Raw genomic sequence first — 18,118 nt, 5'->3', positions numbered from 1 at the left:
ATAGTATGCCTTTACTCTATGTACAAACAGAGAAACAACATGTATCCCATTTGTTTACAATAAAGAAATAAAAAAAAAAGTCAAAAAAAAAAAAAAGAACATAGCTCTCTCCTTCCTCTTCTGCATGGAAGGGAAGGAAAGCCTCTCTCTCCCCCCACAGTGTTCTTACCAGAAGATTGTCAGCAATGACTATCTCCCAGCCCAATCTTCCCACTGTAGAGAAAGAAAGGGTAGTGGGACTGTTGAGTCATGGGTAGAGGAACACTTGCATCTACCACATTTTGGTCCTGAAGTTTTCAGTTAATATATAAAACTCTCAATTAAATTTAAATTTATGATAAAGAACAAATTGCTTTTAGCCTAAGAATGTCCAAAATGTTGCTTGAGACATCTTTATTTAATAATGAACTTTTAAGTATAAGGATGTCCATGAAATATTTATGACATCCTTATAGTAAAAATAATTTATCATTTATCTAAAATTTAAATTCTGGATATCCTGTTTGTACATTTGCTGATTTTAGCAGACCCATGATTCCTCCTATGGTCTGAATGTCCCTCCAAAATTTATATGTTGGAACCTAATACCCAATGGGATAGTATTAAGAGGTGGGACCTTTGGGGAAGTGATTAAGTCATGAGCACTCTACCCTCATGAATGGGATTAGTGCTATTATAAAAGAAGGTGAAGGAAGTGCCCTAATCCCTTTTGCCCTTCTGTCTCTTCTGCCATGTGTGGACACAGCATTGTCCCCTCTGAAGAATGCAACAACTAAGTACTATTTATTTGGGAAGGAGAGAGCAAGTCCTTACTATAAACTGAATCTGCCAGCTCCTTGATCTTGTACTTCTAAGCCTCCAGATTCATGAAAAAATCGATTTCTACCCTCTATAAATTACCCATTCTGAGGTATTTTGTTATAGCAACACAAATGAACAAAACAGGTCCTGTTGGTTATGCCTTGGTAATTCTTCTCAGATTGTAAGTGACTCTTATTTTCAGTTTCAGTATACAGGCAACATTCTGGAATTAAAAAGAGGACCTATCAGCAACCTCTCATAGATGGTTTCATTTCCAGTTTTCCCTCTTCATGTTGCCAAGACCTCTCTGTGCTCTCTTATCTGTGCCCATTTGATTGATTTCCCAACAGATTCTACGTGCTTCTTCCCACTGAGATCTGGGAAAGGCCATAGGCCCACAGTGTTCTTCAGGAGTAGGGCACCTGCTCTGCTTGCTAGTTACACCTGAATTGTTAGGCCCATAAGCACTTCCAAGAAATATTGATCTGCTGATTTTGCTGCCCGCATCCATCCACAGCTTCAGGAATCTTCACATCTCAGAGTTCACATCTTTAATTATGAGCATTCATTCTTCCAACAGGTTTAATTTGTCCAACCCCAAATGACAGCACAGAAACTTAATTATCCTAGAGCTGCCTGACAATTGGCCCTAACAGAAGCCCAAAGCAGCAGTTCAGCCAGCTGTACCACACAGGGGCCAGGGTGGGCTGGGTTACCTGGCAGCAGCCATGTGAGGCTGATAAGCAGCCTGGAGCACATTCTTTGGTCTGAAAGCCTCAAATTTGGATTGGCTTGGACTAAGTGCCCCACAGGTACACATTCTCCTCCCATTGATCCCTCGTGGTAGACTCTATCAGAGTTCCTCCTGGACCCCACTGGGTCTCATTTGTTGTGCCCGTGGTCACTCTCCCATTAGTTTGGTCTGAATTTGAACAGTCTACACCTGTGCCTTTCGATGAACAACTGCTCTTGACTGCTAGAACAGTTTTGCCCACACAGAAAAAGAGTAGAAATGCCAGTTCCTACTTCTCTCCTGTAGGCCTGTTATGGTTTAGATATGAGGCATTCCTCCAAAAGCTCCTGGGTGAGAAAATGCAAGAACATTCAGAGGTGAATGATTATATTATGAGCAGTTGTAACCTGATTGGTGGATTAATCCCTTGATATGAATTAACTGGATGGTAAATGTAGGCAGATAGGATGTGGCTGGAGGAAGTAGGTCTCTAGGGGACTTGCCTTTGGGTTTATATTTTGTCCTTAGTGAGCAGAGCTCCCTCTGTGCACTTCCTGATTGCCATGTCCTGAGCTGCTTCCCTCTACCACACCCTTCTGCCATAATGTTCTGCCACACCCTAGACTCAGAGCTATGGAGTCAGCCAACCGTGGACTGAAATCTCTGAAACTGTGAACCCAAAATAAACTTTACCTTCCCTACATTATTCTTGTCAGGTCTTTTGATCAAGTGACCCAGAAGCTGACTAAATAGGGTCTCTGACCCATGACTTGTAGAAGAAGACCAGAATCCCAGTCTCTTGCCTCCAACAAGGACAACTCTGAGGTAGTATTTATACTCTTGAGGTATTTATACTCTCGAAGTGTCCTTTGTGCCCAGAAGGACACTCTGGCACAGAAGCCCTCTCTGGCACCTTCCTGTTATCGCAGCTTCATCTTACTTCTTCCCATTCCCTGTCCTTCTACCCCATGCCTTTACCAGTTCCTCCTCCTATATACTTTATTAAGTGTGTACCCTTATCTCATGGTGTGCTTCTGCAGAACTCCATGGAAGACATTCTCCATTGAATAGGAGGCAGAACGAACAGGAGCAAAAACTACTGGAGAAAGCCCTCCCCTCTTTCATTTATACATATTTCTTCCACAACTGTCCACTCATGTGCTCAAGTGCCCTCCCACTGCTATTAAATTAATCCAGTCAGAATGAATGCCCTGAAAAGTTAAATAAAAATCTTGCACTTTGTAGAATGTTTATACAGATAGATTTTTCTGGAAAGGAACGGGCATTTTAATATACTTACAGCTAATTAACTCTAAGGAAACTCAAGCATTTCAAAGTCATGGTTCTGGCAAAAAGAATTGAAACACAGAGAATGAAAATCAGAATTGTAATTTTCTAGAGTAGTCATATAATTGTGTAAGTGTATTGCAGGGAGAAGAGTCACTTTCTAATTAGTAGAAAACTTCTAAGAATCACATGCCACATTAGGCATTTTTATGAAAACTCCAATGGAAATTAAGAGCCTTGTCAGGCAATTTTTTTTAACTTAAGAGGATTATACTCAGTCAACTAAGAGAGTTGTTTCCTATAATGAGCCTCTCTGTGCCCACAAGTTGCTTGAGGGTGTGGTGGAAAGGAGAGAAACGGGCAGCCCCCTTTCACTGTTCTTGAGGAACCAGTTCATGCAATGGTTGCCTCTTTGATAATCCGGGTGTCTTACTTAGGTGGACTCTGCAGAAGTAGAACTGAGGGAGGGGTGCCCTTGGGTGAAACCTGCAGGGAAATGAGGGAAGAGGGTAAGGCAGATAAAAAGGGGAGTGAAGATATTGTTTTTGCTAAGGTTTAACCTCATCTGACCCCATACAGGAACTCTGTGTCATTCCCAGAAGCAAGAGCACTGGTATCCTGTACCTGGCAAGTCATTCATTGACCATGGGCTGTCTGGAGGAGGTGGGGAGGGCAGGGAGTTGTAGCCACCCAGCATCTCTGGGTATGGTGGCATCAGCCAGGGAGAGAACTTTTCTGGAGAAAGGAGAAGCTGTTAGCAGCCAGTACCCAGAGAAACTGAACGTAGACACCCCAGCCTACTAAAGAGGTGAGGGCACCAGAAGCATCATGTCATCTCAAAAACTCCATGTACCAGAGGAGATGCCACTTCAGGAGACTCGCTATGTGGGCCTAAAGTGTGCCTTCCCATTCAGTAGTTTTCCAATAATTTTCTAAAGAAGGAAACTAATCTTCAAATCACTCCAGTCTAAAATTACCCAAGGCTGGCGTCACACTGAAACAGAATGACTTCTTTTTTCACTTGCAACTTGGTATTTTGGCCTTTATACTAAGAGATGTGCATCTCATCCTCTCTAACTCCCCACCTTCTCCCCAGTTCACTGCCTGTTCTTTAGAGTTTTGTTCTAGGTGCACCAGATCTTGCTTTAAGGAAACAGAATGTGCCAATTACTGAAATCTGTGGTTCCCAGCTCAGCCAGGGAAGAAGCCTGAATATGAACAGGTTCAGGGTCTCACCTTTTTGATAATGAAATTAAGAGAGGTATTTCCAGTAGCTGCAAATTTCTTTTAAGTATCAGAAATCACGGGACATTGTCCCGTGGGAGACTTCAGGCACAGCAGGTCAAACTGGGCCGTCCCAGTGGCCATCTCTGAGAGCCCAGGGAAGTCACAGATGTGTCTGCATCCAACCAGACTCCTGGAGAGTCAGTCACAGGCAGGAGCAGGACCATGCTCTGGGTGACAAGAAAGTCTCAATCTGACACGCCCAGGAAGTTCAAGAAAAGTGCCACATGAGACATCTTAGTCAATGCAGAGGCCTTTTTAAACTAAATAGCCAGTTTCTGAAAAGCTGCATTTTGAATGGGCCATTTAAGACTCAAAACCAGCACTGAGTTCAGAAGAGCATGAAAGGGGGCGGCAAGCAGCCCTTTGTCAGCATCCCTACCGGACCACTGCACCTACTGAGCTCAGGTCTGTCTGTCAAGATTCACAGAGCATCCTCCCCACTGAGCTGCTGAGTTGGGGGCTCAGAGTTCTGTGTTCTGGGGACCATTTTTATGGTAAGGAGTGTGAAAGGGAGGATAGTGGGTGGTGACTTTTGTTTGAAATGCATTGTGTTTGGGAGCCTTTTGAAGAGCAAAAAATAGACCTATTTATTGACCTAAAGCCATCCATGAAATGGGATATGATCTCTAGTGCAAAGAATAAAATAGAAATTTCCCAATATTGTAGTTTTCTAGAGTTTAAAAAAAAAATGGAGCTGAGAGGACTTTTTTTTTCCCTTCATCTACAGTACTTATGCTGCATTTCCTGCAGAATCCTGAATAAGGATAAGGATGGGGATAGAGAGATATCTAGCTGCCTCCAACTATCTATCTATCTATATATATAAATGTATATGTGTGTATGGATGTGTATGTGTGTGTGTGTGTGTGTGTGTGTGTGTGTGTGTGTATAAATAAACTTTAACAAACTCCTTTTTACAGCCTCTGTGAAACCTGGGGAGAGAATTCCCTACACCTTGTTATTAACAACTGGCAACCACATATTTCCATGCATTATCTCACAAAATACTTAAGGCACCACATAAAGGAAAAACAACCAACTATATCCACATTAAAATGATGAAGAAACTGAAGCTCAGGACATCAGCAAACAGTTCTAAGATTTGAAGCCTGCTCAGTCTGACCGGAGGCCTATGTTCTGAGTGATGTTTCATTTGATGGGAGAAAGGTGCACTCTAGAGAGCAGCCACCATCGGCAGGTGCTCCATGTGACCTTTGGAAGGGAAAGCAGAGAGCAAGAGGCAGATGCACTCCAACATTCCAGAGAGCTGGTTTCTCTTCAGTGCACCAGGCTGACACCGTGCTGTTCACAGCTTGACTTGAGGGTGGTGTGTGGATTGACAGCTCAGTCACCACTGACTCATCTCTGTCCTTCATCCTTTGTAGCCAGTCACCCACCAATTGAAATGGACTCTCCTTTGAAATGAATCATGACCATCCTCCCTCACTATATTTTTCCCTCCACTTTGGGCTCAGCCTTCATCTCTTCCTATTAAAATCACATCAACATTTCCCCCACTGGCTTCTGTGACTCAGCTCTCTTTTTCCCTCATCCTGTCTGCCTGCCCACTGCTGGACATGGCTTCCTAAAATAGCTTGTCCAGCCTTTCACTCCCCTACTTGAATACCTGGGATAGTTATCGATTGTTCCTCGGCCTGAGCTCCATTTCCTGCTTTTTGTCTTTCCTCATCTCAGAGAACCAATGTCCATCCCCAGTTGTCCTCCTTTCCATCATCTGTCCCCTTGCACACCTGGCCAACATCATCACCATCCTTGTCCCCCATGCTGTTACCTAAATCATATCCAAATGTCAAGGTCACATTCAAATTTCACTATACCCATGAAGGTGACACAGGGGCAAAGGACAAGCAGCTGATTATCAAAGAAAAGGAAATGGGTGGCTAACACCTCCATCTCTCATTTCCCCTTCTCAACAATTTCAGAGATCTGCACTTTCCAACAGAAGCAGTTACCCCCGGGGCTGCTCTTTTCAGCCTTTGGGCAAGTAGACAGGATAGAAAGAGGAGGTGGGGAGGGGGAGAGGAAATCTATGATCTATAAAGGGGCAAGACACACCCCTCCCACGAGCATCCAGTTCTGGACCTTGATTTCTCTCCAGAGAAGTCTGCTATCTCTGTTCTGTCATTTTTTTAAATAAAACTTGCTTTCTACACCTCAGCATTTCTCAGTTGTTTAATCTTCAACACCAGGGCAATGAGGACCTGATCCTGATTTCAAGACCAGTATCAAAGATTGTAGCTTAACCCAAACCACACAGTCCATGAATTTTCTATAGGTAAGAGAGTCATGTCAGTCTAGATCGCTGACGAAGGAAAGACAGACAACTGAGTCCAAATGCAAATACATTGTTTGGAAGTTATAGGAAAACGAGATAAGGGGGAGAGGGAAGGAACAGAGACAAGGCAGCCAGTAAGCACTGCGGACACTGGGGCTTAATCCTGTGGAGAAGAGGGAGCCAGCTCAAGACATTCTATTATTCCATCCAGAGGGTGGTACTGGCACTCCAGTGACCTTCCACCATGGCTGGAAGACTGCTCCCAGAAAGCATTCACCCCCAACTCTTCTGACCCATTAGCACAGCAGCTTCTAGAAAGAGCCCCAGATGTAAGAAATACAGTGCTAGACGTTGGCATCTGATGGAGTCCACTAAGATGGCACAAGTGGGCTGATGTGAATGGGACAGCACCAGGCTTTAAGACAATAATAACACCATTTACTACCACCCTCTTCTCTTGAGAGTGAAGAGAGTACTATTAATAATTACTCTGAGATAGACAATATGCAGGACTATCCTGAGCAAATTAGTACATATGGTCTTGCATTTTAACTGTGAGCTTTGCACCTACACTGTGGCTCCTCTCTGCACAGATAAGGGGATCCTCCTTTAGGATACATTCTATGCATTCAGTTATGTGCCCTCTAATGAGGTCAGCTCAGTGCTTAGGACAGAAGATGATCAGAAAATAGTGGATGGTTGGTCCTCGGATGGAATAGCCACCAATATTTCAGAGTAAGAGACGACCCCAAAAGCACAGACTCTGAAGTCAAATAGTCCTAGTTGCAGCCAAAACCCCACTGATTTACTATTAAATCTGAATGTAGAAACTGCATGTCTCTGAACCCTGCTTCCTCATCTCTCAAGTGAAGATGATATATCTTCCTGTTGAGCTGCTGAAGATCAGAGACGTCTGTGACAAAAAGCACCTAGTGTTTAGTAAATCAAGCTACAGCAGTCATATTATTACAAAAGCTATCTTTTAAATATAATGATATGATTGGTATCATTTTAGATCATTACCCTTCCATCACAAGTATGCACCCTTTTTGTCTCATCTCAGCATTTGCTTTTCTTCCCTGTGGCTGCAGATATTTTCATATGGCACGTGGATTGACCCCTCATAAAGTGCACTCTGTTCATGGAAATAAGAAAAAAGTAGAATTTGACCGGAACTTCTCTAAGTCAGGGGTGGACATGAATTTGGAAAGGCGGAAATTATTTTCCAGCAAAGAAATGTAGAGAATAAGATCTGACATGAGCTACTGTCTGAATAGGCCAAAATCAGAATCTTAGAGTAAGTGCCACTATTTCTTACTGCTTAAAACTATGAATTAAGAGGAAAGATATAGTAGAAAGATGCCTGAATTCTCAAAAGAAGAGTTCTAATACCTTGGAAATAAAAGATCTTACTTATGCTCCTGAGCTGTGTTACTGATTTATGGGCAAAACTATTGCTTTTGAAGTCCACTTTCTTTATATTCATGGAAACACAAGAAAAACATTATTATCTTCTGCCATGATGTTCTGCCTCACCTCGAGCCCTAAGGAATGGAGCTGACTGACTATGGATTAAGATCTTGAAACCATGAACCCCCAAATAAAATTTTCTCCTCTAAAATTATTCTGATCAGGACTTTTAATCACAGCAATGAAAAAGCTGACTAAAACAGTAACTAAAAGCATTATACATAATGTTCAGGAAACATCCTTAAAAGACACCTGAAAAAAATATCCTTTGCTTTCTCTATTCTTTCTTCTTGATGGATGGAATGCAGGTATAATGACTGGAATCTGAGCAGACATGCTAAACCATGAATTTAAGGCTTAAGTTAGTATTGTTTAGAGTTAACTCCTTGCTATTTTATGTTTCTACTTTTAATAGCTAACCCAAGTGTATATCTTCTTGCTTTTGTTGATTTATCAGTTTTAGAAATTATTTATTGATGATCTATAATAGTCAATAGATATTTGATTTTATAATCCTCCACCCACCCACATACACATCCTTCATCTTGATATACCTCTATTACATATTACATACATAATTGAGATCCACTGCCAAGCCAAGTAGTATACTTTTTTCTTTTACAACTTTTCATTGCACCTGGAGTTAACAAATGACTTTTTTTTTTCTTTCTGTCATTTAGTTTGCTCCATAGTGATTGCTAATTCCCTCTACATTGTCCTGTAGCCTCTCAAATCACTTTCTCTAGAATCTCCTTCCTGGAGCCTTTGGTCTGCTGCACCACCTCCTTTCACCCTCACTGAGGAGGGCTGGGCTTTACTTCATTTCTGCTGGAATTCACCATTTTCTTAATATCAAGTGTCATTTTTGTTTGTTTGTTTCTCACTTATTGCAGAGACCTGCTTCCAGTAACCTCCTAAAAACATGCATCTACATCACATGGAATGTCTCTGGTGAATTATGATACATGGATGGCCCAGAATTTACACAGGGGTGGACTCAGCGGGAAACCTGGATGAAGTGATGTTAATAGAATATGGAGTCTTTTCTCTGCTTTAGATACAACAGTGATGTGGTGGAGGAAAATAACCAAGGTGGGGAAACTCTCTCCATAATGGGCCTTTAGAATGAGGGAAAAGACCTCAGTGAGAGGGTAGAGGCCCGAGATCTGGGAAATCAGGACGTTTTTCTTCGGAACGTGCTGCCTTTCAAAAATCTGACTTTGACTCTGTTAACTCACTCCCCAAGGGCAAAACAATGTTATGTGGCACTTTTTCCTCTTATTGCCTAGAGTGATAGAATCTGAAAGCAAGCTACCCAGCGCTCATTAGCTCTATAATTAACTGCATAGCATTTTCAACTCAAAATTCTCCAGCGATATACAATGGAATCAGTAGATAAACAGCCCGGTGAGAACAGGGCAGCCCTGTTAGCCGAGGTAACAAGCTGGCAGGTGTGCCTCGGAGATGCTGGGAGCCCTGCCCTTTCCTTCCCAGGCTCTCATCAGCCCTTCGTCTCACACTGCCAGTGAGCTACCGCTTTGGGGAAAGTCAAGGTTTTGTGCCATTTCTCGTGCAAGCTTGAATGGGTAACTTGGAAAGTCTGTTTTGCTCCAGGTAGAAAACCAGTCATGATGAATTAATCCAATACACTTTCTTGATTTTTAATTTAAAATTGCACCTCGAGGTGCATTAGCCGAAAGGCTGTGCAGCGGGCAAACACACAAGACTCAAGGGAGCACAGGGAAAGGCCCTTTCCTGCTACTTGACTTTCATTGACCCGGAAAATCAGCAAATGATATTATTGCAACGCATTCTAAGCAACAGCAGAATCAACTGAGAGTCGGTCCTTGGTGGCTTACAATTGTAACACGGGTTCTGTGTTCTGTAAGCAGTGACTGGTGCACATACTCCATCCCTAAGGATTATAGAGGAGCTGGGCGAGGGTGTGTGTCTTTTTGGAGGCCTTGGTGTGATACCCCTGTTTTTGAAGGAAGAAACCGCAATGGTTCTTCACTGTGGCTTCATTTCCCATGCCCTTCAAAGCTGGGGGTGGCCTATATTCTAAGTTGGTATTAGAATATGTATATTCATTCAGAAGTTGAAGCAGTGTGTCTTCAAAACACAGCACCATGATTGTGGAATACATGAGAAAAAGAGAGGATTGACATAAAATCCCTTCCTGCTCTTGGCTTTGTAGGTTTTCAACATGTTCATGTATTGTGGCGCTCTCAGATTGGGCTACTGAACATGGGCATTTCCAAAACTTATCTAATCACAGAACCCTTTACTTGGGGGAAGGAAGTGGATATTTTCTTATATTTCACAGACCACGGGTCTAAGGAATGTGGTTTAGAAAACCCAATGAATGCAGGTGGAGCTAGCCTTCCATGCCTCCAATCCTCACAGTATATTTCAAAGTTAGAATAACACAGGCTAGAAAAAACCAAGAGACCAGATCTTCTGCCATATCCTGGCTGTCAGGCCTTGGTCAGGTTACTGAACTGCTATGAGATCCATTCCCCGCTCTCTAAAATGAAGACAATAACATTTACTTGTTTTAGAGATATTTACAAAGACTATATGAAATATTATTTATAAAGCCTCCCACTGAATGCTATAAGTGGGCTCTGATAATAGCTAATAGTCTTTCCATTTCTTTTAAATTTCTCCTTTCTTCCCCCCATCTGCCTCTCTTCATCAAGGACTCAGTGCTACCTGATTGTTCACAGATACCTGAAATGCCCTTTCACAATGAGTAAAACAGATACGGTGATGCAGAGATAAACCAGGAAGAGGGAATTACACTGGAGTCCCCATTCTCAAACATTGGGGATAGCAGGATTATTTGACAAGAATTTTTTTTAAGTACATTTTTTTTAATGCTCATGCCTGAAGGTTCTCATTCAGGACAGTAAGGGTGAGGCTTTCTACCACAATCTCCAAGGAATTATGATGGACCCAAAAGTCTGGTGATCATAAGGTTTAAAATATACATCAATATATTTATGCTTATCTAGGTCTAGATTTAAAGACTATCGGACATTTCTGAGAGAGCAAAACTGGAGAGAGAGAGTAGAAAAGCCCTGGTAAGGGAGAAATATAGCCAGAGAAGGAGGCAAGAGCAGAATAAGAAGAGAAGCTCTAAGGGTAATCTCTGTCTGCTTCCCATTTCTCCTGAAAATGTGACCAGGGTGATGGTCAGGAGGTAATAAGAGATAAGTGTGGCTGGGGTAAGTGTGGCTATGAATTTTGAGACACTGGCAGGTCCCATCAGGCAGCTGTGCACCTGGGCTTAGTGAGTAGCTGTCCTATTGGTCCCAAAGTCACTTCCAGTTCTGCAGATGCCTCTGAGTATACCACTTACAAAAACTTGGCGTGACAGTCAACAGTCCCTTGACAAGAATGTTCAGGGACCTGGGGAATCTAAATACTGAATCACCTATAATTCAGAGGGCCTTCTTTCTGTCTCAAAGAGTAATCAAGTTGAATTATTCCATCTCCTGGTGTCCTCATAGTATTCAAGTTTCATCATGCCCTTTTGAATGGAACCACCAAACTGCTTTCCATTTTGCTAATCCAAAGTTGGAATATAATCATCAATGAGAATTGTCCAAGACCATAAGGAGAAAATCACAGAAAAGGAAGCAAAGGGACCAAAAGTAAATAAGTTCAGTCCCAGATTTTAGGATTCCCATAAGGATTTAATAACTGATGTGTAGTATCCAACAGGGCATGGTCCATAGTTTGCAGTTCAATGGAAAGAGGAACAGTAGATACCACATTTGGCTATCAGATTGTGAACACCTTCCGTACAGAGAAGATATCATTTACCTCTAACTCCCAGATTGGCCCAGGGTCTGAGATATGGTAAGAACTACATAAATTTTAGCTGGCTAACTGAATAAGATGATGCTAATTCTAGTACCAACTATCAAAACAGCAAATTTTTATGATGATATATATTCTTTGGCCACACTGCAGTGACCTCTCTGGTGCAGTAATGATTCAAAAGAGGTAATAGATAACATCACAGTTTTAGGCACTTATAATCTTATCTGGCAAGAAAGGTTTATTTCTGCACACCCACAAATATGCCCACTCTACACTCAACACTCCAAACAACAAAGAAAGCTGTTGAAAAGCTGTGACAGGAAGTCATGATATGGTAACCTGGGTTAAAGAAAAATGTGGCGTGATCTGGGGACACACAGGGAGAGGTACTCTTCATGAAGTAGCAGAAGGAATATCGGCTATGGAGTCAGGCAATTACAGACATGAATTTGAGGTTCCTGTGGTTTACTTTTACTTTCCTTTTCTGTCAAAAAGAATAATGGTACCTAATATCCAGGGTTGTTGGGAGATTTGAAGGAGTTATAATTCAGAGCAAGGTAATATCTTACAATTTATTTTTAATAAATATTTTTATTTGGGGTAGTATGGCCAACTGAACAATGGCACCTACTAATGTCTACATTTTAATCCCTGGAGCCTGGGAATATTTCACCACACTTTGGAAAGGGACTTTGGAGACAGGATTATGTGAAGGACCTAGAGGTGAAGAGATTATCCTGGATCATCTGGAGACAGTATAATCATAGAAGTGCTTATAAAAGAAATCAGTAGGGTCAGAGACAGAGAAGGATATGCAAAGACAGAAACAGGTCAGAATGATTCAGGGTCATGAGCCAAAGAATGCAGAGAACTTCTAGAAGCAGAAAAAAGCAAAGAAACAGGCTCTCTAAAGCCTCCAGACACATAGGCCTGCCAACATCGCAATTTTAGACTAATGAAAGCCATTTTGGACTTCTTAGCTTCAGCATACTCTAAAACAATACTCTTTGATATTTAAGTCACTGCATTTAAGGCAATTTATAACCACAATAAGGGACTAAAGAAGATTGTTTTTGTTGACTGCTGCTCACCAGTCATTGAGACTAAGGCTCCATTTCTTCAGGAGGATAGTAACACTGAGCAGGACAAAGCATTAGGTGTTCAGCTTTTTACATTCAAAGTCGGTTCCCAAAGCACACTCAGAGACAATAGCTGTGAAAGTCATAACTCATTTTTCAAGAGCTGGGAGTTTTTGAGAGAGAGAAAAGGAAAAATCAGTGATTGCTGGTTTCAAAAATCTATAGCTTCTAAACTCAGAAGATCTGAGGAAAGAGGAATCGGATGTGTCCTAAGAGTTCAGGGAAGAGATGGCCTACAGGAACATGTGAGAGGATAAGATTAAAGATTTAGTCATCCTGTCCCATTAGGAAAGTGGACATAGATATGTGTGAGCTGATAGTCAGGTGCACTGAATTTGGGACATGCTAAAGGCCAAGAGATTTCCCATCTCACTTCAGTATTTCTGGGAAGATCTCCTATCAGAGTATGCCACCCACTGTAAAGTAGGAAAATAAAGCAAAAATAGAGGCTTATGGCATTTAATCAGCCAGAGCACCGGAGGTCCGAAGCTCCTTGGGTCCCAATGAGGACCCAGAAGAAGGTAGGGAGAGTCTGTGTATTGGAAGGGGTCTGGGTGTCAGGTACAGGGGAATAATGACTATAGTTCATGACTCAGTCCATGAACAGAATATGTGAGCTCAGCTGACTGTGGTGAGGATGACCAAGAAATACACCCTTCCCTTGCTGCTATGTACATTTTCCCTTCGTATTCAAGTACCATCCTAGAGAGGAAAAAGGCAAAGGAGAGCTCCTAAGAAGCCTTGATCAGGAGTTTCAACTTTGAATTAACTATATTTAAAATCTGAATTAATTACCGACCCCCCAATGAAGTTTTAAGCATAAGAATGTGAATTATTTTGAATTTTAAAAACTCCCCCTACCAATAAAGAGCAAATTTAATTTGATGATAGAGAAATAAATTTAATTATACTACTGTATTTGCAAACCATGACTATAAATATTTTAGCCCGCTACATGGGTATACCACACAATAGGTGCTCAATATCAATTTTCTCTTCTGCTGTGAATGAAAGTAAGGATTTGTCTAGGGGAAAATGAAGGAGAAGAGCATATTTTATGAAAGGAACTAGAACCTGGTCTTAAACTAAGTAGCAGATAGCTATTGTTTTGACCTATCCAGTTGAAGGATCTTTTCGCTGGTAACAGCAAACTGATTTTCCTTTGGGGTCTGTCTCTTCCCTGTTCTTTCCATGAAATTTGATTAGGCAGATCTCGTCCTGGCCTGGTCAGTCTGAATACTTTCCCCTATGTTCGTTGTAGTTAATTTAAGGAAAAAAATAGAACCCCAGTTTTATGACAGCTAGGAATTCCAATGGTTTTTCTGGGTACCAATTAGAATGATGTTCTTTCTCTTGACTGAAAAATATAAGAAAACTGGACTTCTTGTGCTGTTTTGCAAGGATGAGGGAAAGTCTGCCTGAAATTAAAACCAGTGCAGAATAAAGAAGAGTTAAGAGATTAAGAAAAACACCAGGAAGCGTTATTTGCACACCTGGATCCATTCATGTTTGAATTTTTTTGCTTAGGCAAATAGTGTTTCTTTCACTAGCAAATACAGAACCCCCAATAAAACACACAGGAATGCACCTGCTGTTCCCTCAAGATAGCAAGGAACTCAGCCGAGCTACACAGCAGAATCCAATGTGAAGGACAGTGGCTGGGCAGGCTGGAGAGCAGGGCGGCAGACGAAATGAAGACTCATGAAATCCAAGTTCAGGTATTCGATTTTGTTGCAGTAAGCAGGAGGTAGCCAGAGTAGATTGAAGAAAGAGGTACGATGGTGAAAAAATAATTTGGGGAAAATTGGAGTTACATAAAAATGGATTCAGGCAGAGGCTCTTATTCTGGAGTTCATGGATCTGGGTGGGGAAAATTTAAGTTTTATTTGCACTAATTTCAACTGGAATGTGGCATTTTCCTCTATTTTGAATACAGGAAACAGACTACAGTATATCAGTAATACTTGCCCATTTGTCAACATAAAAGTTATAGATGTTTTCATATTCCATTACAGTTTTACTGTTACTGCTTTAAAATTATGGTTGTTATAGAACCCACCACTGGTTCTTGTATAAGCATTATTAGAGAAACACACACACATAAACTTACAGGAGGAGGGTTTCTATTTCAATAACTGTATTTTAGTGTAATTGGTTTGCTTTATAATCCTACGTATTTTAGTTTGTACATTTGAAACCATTATTTGGAGTGGCTTTGAGACATGCCAAGAGAGTCCATAGGACATACACACACACACACACACACACACACACACACACATACACACAGATACACCCACATACAAAAAAAAATGATTAAATAACTCTTGCATTAGAAGAGGTAGAAGGTCTGGAAGCCAGCATGCTGTTCAGAGGCTGTTGACACAATTCAACAATAAAGCCTAGCCAGCTTCAAGTCAGGATGAAGCATGGAAAGAAAGACACGTCTCCAAGAGGCTTTGAAAAATCCCAGTTGGATCCACAGAAGACAGTGCGCCTCTGTAATTCTGGCAATAAAAGAAGATCTAAGAGACCATTGGCTCCAAGTTTAAAACCTGAATGAATGGGACAAAATGAGTATGAAACAAACGATAAAATGAATATAACACAACATATAGGACACAACTGGTTTAGGATCAGCTTTGTGGACTACTTTAAAACAATGGTAGAACTTCCCAAAGGAGATACTCCATAAGAAGTCTCCCATACAGAGGTGAGGGTGTGGACACAGATGTATTCTCCTGGGCAGAGTGAGTAGAAGAGACCAAAGACCTGCAGCAGTGATGCTGGAGTTCTGCTCCCTTGGGATTCTCCCACCTCTGTCTTCTTCTGTGTTTTGACTCCCTGAGTCATCTTCAGAGAACAATATGGCTATAGAGACTACAGCAATTTCCAACATGTCAACCTCACAATGCACCAGCCAGAGGAGAAACACTTCCCCTTTCCCCCCAAATTCCTAGATGCTCATTCTGCTCAAATTTGCTAAGTCAGTTTGCTCCTCTGAGCTAGGGTGACTACATACCCAACTCTGTTTGAGAGTCCATCTACACCATTGCTTTAGTTTGTTTTTTCATTGCTGTGACCAAAGTATCAAACAAGAACAACTTGTTGGGGGCGGGCACATCACAGTCTCAGAGGTCTCAGTCCATACACAATAGACTCTATTGCTCTGGGCCCAATGTGAAGCGGTACAACCAGCAAAGGAAAACTGCTCTGGTCATGGCAGGATCATGAAGCAGAAAGAAAAGAGAGGGGTCACAGAGGGAATGCACATTTCCAGGGCATGCTCCTAGTGACCCAAGTTCTCCATTCATGCCCCACCCACCTACAGTTACCACCCTGTCAATTCATTCAAAGTAGGATAAACTTGTTAGGTTATAACTCTCATTATCTAATCATTTTATCTCTGAATATTCTTGCATTAACAGAAGATTTTGGAGGACATTTCATATCCAAACAATAACATTCTACCCTGGTCCCCAAAAAGCTCATGTCCCTCTCAAAATGCAAAATGCATTTAGTCCATCTCTAGGAATCCTATAGTGTTAACCATTTCAGGATTACCCAAAAGTATAAATCCAACATCTCCTCTGAGACTCAAAGCAAACTCAGCTATGAACACCTATAAAAATCAAAACAAGGTACATATATCCAATATACAATGACACAGAGTAAACATTCCCATTTCTCAAAAAGAAGGAGGTAAGGAAAGATGGGATGGGCCAAAGCAAGACCTAATACCAGTCATGCCACCAAGTCCAGAACTTTATATATAACATCTAGGACAATGGCTATGTGAGGCACCCACCAAGGGCTTAGGCAGCCCTGCCCCTTTAGCCTTGCTGGTTGCAGCCCACATGGCCTTTTCACCTGACTCTCTCTACAGTTTTTCTCAGTAGACATCCCATGTTACTGCCATCTCTTAATTCCTGCGGTCTCCATTCCAGTTTCAACTTCACTTCACAGATGCTTGCATCACTCTCTCAGGTGCAACCTGCAGGAATTCCAACCTTGCTATTTATTACCAGGCTTCCCAAGTCTGCATCTGAAATTTTGGTGGAAACTTTCATGACCCCTTAACTAAAGTATCCTGCATTCTTGCAGAACCAGCAACATGTGGATAAAACCAAGGACTGCTGCCAGCTTGTATAGTACCTGAGCTTCCTGGAAACATGGCTATAGTGACCTCTGAGTGCCTAAATAGCTCAGCACAGTGAAACAAGTGCCTAGGAAATCTGGGGTGCCCCATTCTCCCTTCTCAATGGAATTTCTCCTTCTACATCCTTAAGCTCGTAATGAGTATGGTTTAGACAATTCCTGAGATGCCATCTTTTGTATTTGCCCCCCACCCTGCAAAGTACTTAACCTCTCTTTAGGGACTATAATCTCTTTAACAGGTATAACTTCCTTGGCCCTAGCTTTACATGTACTTTTATGGATGCAAGTCTTTAAAATTCTTTAGCACTCTTTTTTCCTCCTGATTATCACAGCAAACTTGGCTAAAATCTAACAGCAATATCAATACCCCCAACTGAATTCTGTGATGCCTTGAAATTTCCTCCACCAGATTAATTAGGCCATTGCTTTTAAATTCAGTCTCCCATAAAATTTCAGGACATGGGCAAAATGCAACCAAGTTCTTTGTCCAAACACAAGTGGCCTCTAGTTCAATTCCCAAAAGAGTTTTCACTTCCCTGTGAAACTTCATGCACAGTCCACATTCTTATCACCATTTTGGTTTTCTGAACTCCCACCAGAATTCCCCAATAATCTTCACTGACAACATTCCAAAGTTTTTCTGGTTTGCATCTCTAAACTTTTCAAACTTCCTCCCACAAACCAGCTCTGAAGACTTCTGAACCACATGGTCAGGTTAGTCACAGCAAATACCCCATGTCTTGGTGCTAATTTCTATTTTAGCCATATTTTTCATCACTGTGCCCAAAATATCCAACAAGAACAACTTAAAGGAGGAAAAGTTTATTTGGGGTTCACAGTTTCAGAGGTCCCTATCCATAGATCACCTCTTCCATTGCTCTGAACCCAAGGTGAGGCAGTACAAGGAGGAAGGGCACAGAAAAGGAAAGCTGTTCAGCTCATGGTGAGGTTAGGAAGCAGGGAGTGGGGAGAATAGAGAGGGACGGGGAACAGAGAGAGAAAGAGAGAGAGAAGAGAAGGAACAACAGAGAGGATGTTCCCTTTCAGGAAATACCCCCAGTGACCCACCACCTCCAGTCATGCCCCACCTGCCTACAGTTAATATTAAGTCCATTC

The sequence above is a fragment of the Sciurus carolinensis genome, chromosome 17 (genome assembly GCF_902686445.1).
Source record: "Sciurus carolinensis chromosome 17, mSciCar1.2, whole genome shotgun sequence".
Classification (NCBI taxonomy): domain Eukaryota; kingdom Metazoa; phylum Chordata; class Mammalia; order Rodentia; family Sciuridae; genus Sciurus; species Sciurus carolinensis.
The sequence above is the reverse complement of the archived record's forward strand: the minus strand, read 5'-3'. Positions refer to the sequence as shown.